At 35.5% G+C, this 5,077-nt stretch overlaps 1 long non-coding RNA gene across 1 annotated transcript; it reads right to left on the reverse strand.

Annotated features, from left to right (window-relative positions):
* Nucleotides 1-219: 219 nt before the first annotated feature.
* On the reverse strand, nucleotides 220-1,147 carry LOC149235838 (uncharacterized). The gene is made up of 3 exons (XR_016268348.1): nucleotides 1,043-1,147; nucleotides 755-854; nucleotides 220-306 (listed from the first exon to the last, which is right to left on the reverse strand). It is a non-coding gene; the product is annotated as an uncharacterized LOC149235838 (long non-coding RNA).
* Between the last annotated feature and the right edge of the window lie 3,930 nt (nucleotides 1,148-5,077).

Consider the following 5,077-nt stretch of genomic DNA (forward strand, 5'->3'; position numbering starts at 1 on the left):
AAGCATCCACAGCGAACCCCATGGCCAACCAAGGAAACTCTGCACACCAAAAAACGAATAAGTATTAAATAGAGACTAGAAAATATTCTAAAATATATTAAGTACACATGAAATATTATGAGAAATATGAAACAAATAAGAAGGGGGGAAACTATAGTATTCATAACAAGAAATATTATATAACATATCATACATGACTCGCACCAAAAGAAAACTAACCTCCACTTTTGCCTCAACACTTTACTACGATGTCTCTCTCATGAAAATATTTCGATATTTTCATTAGTGAACCCCACATTCCTTTACCTACATTGTATTGCATTCAATAATTAAACAGATGGCTAATAATGTAAAATGACTCAAATTTAAATAAAAACACATATGGGACCCATACATTTGCCACAACATTCACTTGTACCCACTACATTTATGGAATCGGTACATTTATGGAATCATGGGTTGTTAGAACCTACCCTAATTTCCCACTCAATGTACCAAATAGAAATCAAAATAAACATTTACCCACTACACCTATAAAATCATGGGTTGTTAAAACCTACCTAAATTTCCCACTCAATATACTAAATAGAAATCAAAATAAAACACTTAAATATATTATGAGAATATCATAAATGAAAAAAGATATTTTTGAGCAATATTATGCAAAAGTACATCTTATGCAATTACCAAAAATCATAATTCTTCAACAAGAAAGGAGAAAGGAGAACCATTATATTGAAATGAGAAGATATACCTGAACTCACTTGCTTGTTGTACACTCTCCTACACATTTGCAAGTCTCTCTCACAAAAATATTTCTATAGTTTCATCAATGCTCCTCCAACTTTCTTTACCTACACTTGCATAGCATTCATTATATGAATAAATCTGAAATAATATATTATGCACTCAATTATACCTTTGTTATGGTGCCTCACATCACGGAAACAAATTCAATACCTTTCTTGATCTGTGTTGCATCTAAATTTCAACAAACACACATCATATAATCGTGAACCAACAGATGAGTCCCCATACATACCTCATTTGCCTTTTCCCACTACACTTGTGGACTCCTACACATCTGCAAGTCTCTCACACAAAAACAATTCTGTAGTTTATCAATGTTCCTCCATCTTCCTTTACCTTCATTTGCATAGCACTCACTATATCAATAAATCCTAAATAATATAATATGCATTCAATTATAACTTTGTTATGAAAACATTTAATTATAACAAAATGGACAACATTTCAGCACATTTTGTTAAAACAATGAAAGCATTGAGACAAGTACAAGCTCTCTTGAAATAGTGAATATCATGAAAATCATGAAGGCATGGACTGCAACAATAGCAATTTGAAGTCATAAATTGTTGAAAAGTGTAACTAGGTTCAATCTTCATAATGACATATGTAATTGTGATTTTATGTAATTGATGAAAATAAGAAAAATTAAATTATTATTGTAATGCTTGTCTCATGGGTTTCATGAGCAAGGAATTTTATTTTAGTAATGGCTCCCATTGTGAGCCGCTAGATTTCATCTAGTCATAAAAGACAAATTGAGTCAATGTCATGTATGAAGAACCCTTCTTGGGCATGTTACATTTTGCGAGTCATTAAATTAAGTATGAAAGCCCTCCAAGACAAACACAAGGCCTCCCCTACAAGTCGACTTCAAGAAGAATAACAATATCTTCACCAAAGAGTCATGTCGGTTCACCCTCTTCAAGTCGGCTTATTACAGGCTCCAACAACTATTTATAGGGTAGCTCAGCATTATTTCAGGCAGAGAATTTCAGTGATTATCAAATCTGCAGCAAGAGGTGCAAAGCTCACTAAAGGAATTCTGTTATCAAGCGAAGGAAGGAAGGTATAAACCAAGCTCATTTCAGGTCTATTTTTGGGTTAATTTCCTCTACAAGTGTGGGCTAGCAAAAGATCAGTTGCAACAGAAGAAGCCAAGAAGAACAACAGTCCTCTTGGGCAGCCAAGTTGAAAGAAGTTCAAGTCATAAGGCGAAGTCAAGCTAGTAGGAGACTCCATCCCAAGCGAAGGAAAGGCATAAGAAAAGGTCTTATGTACAAGTTAGAATGAGGATTGGAAACCTAATTCAAGGAGGTCGAAAGTTTGAAGTAAAAGGAGGACGAAGTGGAAGAGGAGCCAAGACAAAGGAATGAGCAGAAGGTTGATTATCATCAAGGGAACCTGTAACTTGGTCTTGGAATGGAATGGAAAATAGGTCAAAGGTCTTGGTCTTGGTATTTGTCAATTGGAATCTCTATAAGAAGAATTTGATCATGTTTTCCTCTCAAGAGTGAGAAGTTTTGGCCCTAGCAGATAGCCTATATTTTGTGTCTCTCGTCTCTTTATGGTTTATGCTTGGTAGTTGTTTAATGAAGAATAACATTACAATAACATAAGAAAAAGAAGATCCTAATCAAGAAGTAAAAAGCATTCACAAGCAGTTATCTAATTAAGAGAAAACACCTAATCTTGATGCCCTAGATTTCTCAACATGGTATCAGAGCTAAGTTGACAAAGTCAAGGAAGGGCATCTTATCAAGGGAAACTCAAGGATCAAATCTCGAAGAAGGCATCAAAGCAAAGATCATCTTTAAGACAAGATCTACAAAGGAAGCATTATAATCCTAGATCGAAGAAGGAGTCTACAAAGAAGTCTTCGGATCATCATCAACAAAAAAAGGCCAAGTTGAAGAAATCTACGAATCAAGGTCCTTACCATTGAAGACGTCATTAAGAAGTCATCATTGATCTTCATCAAAGGATCCAAAGAGATCTCACTCTTTGTGGGATCAATGATCACTCTTGAAGAAAACTACCTTCATCAAGGAGAAGTTTTTTACTCTCTATATCATCATCAACATCAAGGAAGAAGCAAGGAGAATAAGCATCCTATCAAGTAAGTATATGAATCTGTAAAAATGTCTTTTTGCAAGGAAAGCAACAAATTGGTTAGGGCTTCAAACTATCTTGCATGGAAGAAAATGATAGATCTGAATCTCATTGAAAATGAGGTTATGGAACATGTAAAAGGATCTATCACTAAACCAAGAAAGGAAGATGGTCAAGCTCTTGCAAAGTATATGAAAGGGGAAGTTAGGGCTCAAAGTATTCTCATAGAATCTATCAAAGATCCCCTTATCACATATGTATCAAAACTTGAAACTTCAAAAGAAATCTATGACAAACTGGTAGATTTGTATTCTGTAAGCATTGTTGGAGAAGTCATCTCATTAAGGCAAGAACTCTACAAGCTAAAGATATCAAGGGAAGATGGAATAGCCTCATACTTTATGAGGATATCTGAAATCCGGGATCAACTACAAGATCCGGGAGAAGTCAAGTCCGATAGAGAAATGACTACAGTTATATTAAATGCACTACTAGAGGAGTGGGTAACTTTACTTCAAGTATTTATGGGAAGAAAGACGTTACTCCATTCCAAGTTCTATGGTCACTGTGCAAGATTGAAGAATCTAGATTAAAGGCCAAATCTGATGTGGGAGGAGGTGAGCAAAATCAATCATATGCTACAAAGACAAAAAGAAAGGGAAAATTTGGAAAGTTTAGTCCTCAAAAAAAAAAGAACAACATTGCTAAAATACAATGCTATGGGTGTCAAGAATATGGGCACTATAGGAGAGATTGTCCTAAGCTCAAGAAGGATAATAACAAAAGAGGAAGAGAAGAAGCCCACATCACCGAGGAAGTGGAGGAAGTGGAGGAAGCTGAAAAGAATATATCCAAGAAGGAAGAATTAATAGATCTCCACTATTTAGATAGTCTTCCTCACCTAAGTTCTTTTCAAGTTCCTAAGTCTTTTGTTGTAAGATATGGCTATCATAATTCACTAAATGGGATGCATCAAAGCATCATAGAAGCATTGAAAGCAAGATCTTGGGAGATCATCATAGAGAAGCATTAAAGATGGTTAGCATCAATGGAAGTCAAGGATATAGCTCTTGGGAATCTCATTGGAAACATAAGTGGAAAGGTCATCTAGTTCAAGGTTCATCATACATCTGTCAAAAGGAAACATTTGTTGATGGGGATACTTTAGATCCTCAAGATTCTCTAATGGAATCTTCATTGAAAGGTTCACCAATCATGAGGGGAAGCAAGTGTTTCATCAAGAATTCCAAACTTGTGGAATTCATGGGATGATGGTATGATGACATAAAAGTGAAGCAAATCAAGGGATTGAAACTCTTTCAATCAAGGAAGTTGCTATAGGAAATCTGGATGACCCAAAGGAAAAATGAGGTATGTGTGCTTACATTTGATATTGTGGAAGTCATGTCATATGGTTGCAAATATCATGAACCAATGCTCTATCTTAAGAGCATGATCAAAAGAAAGGATCTCCTCCCTCAAAGGGATGCAGGAATGCATGGGTCACACATTCACTAGATGAAATCAACATAATATGTCCTCATATGAAGTATGAGGTGGTTGACTACAATTGAGGAACTTTGATTGGAAGCTCCTGGGAATGAAATGTGTGAAGAAAGGAAGGAAGAGATCATGGAATATGCAACCATGGTAAAGGCAATCAACATCTGAAAGATCAAGAAGATTTGACTTGGATAGCTCCATGGAAGATATGAAGACTAATGGAATCTGAAAAAGAAAGAGACCCTTGACAATATATATCTTTGGGAGATGTGTCGATATGTATGCAGGATGTTGATGCAAACTGGAAGATGTCATGTTGAAAGACCATCACAAAGGTAATGTTGATTTTAATGTTCATTCCTTTATTTTTGAACAAATATTTGGATGGATTTATGCAGGGCTACCGAGGAAAGATCTATGGATGTCTCCCAACATCGATGCACATGTAGTAGGATGAAAGATCCTTAAGTAAACAAGGCATGAAGAAAGCAGCATGGCATGAAGGAAGGCCAGATATGGACTAATGGATCACTTTTCGATGATGACATCACTGACTCATGGATGAAAGTGATGGATGGTCGGTTCCCTATGTAGAAGTCCCAAAAATGAAGACTCCTAAATAACGGAAAATTAAAAAATAAAAATAAAATAATAA

This window comes from Pinus tabuliformis, chromosome 8 (genome assembly GCF_031772625.1).
Source record: "Pinus tabuliformis cultivar Carrire ecotype Pingquan chromosome 8, CPIR1, whole genome shotgun sequence".
Lineage (NCBI taxonomy): Eukaryota > Viridiplantae > Streptophyta > Pinopsida > Pinales > Pinaceae > Pinus > Pinus tabuliformis.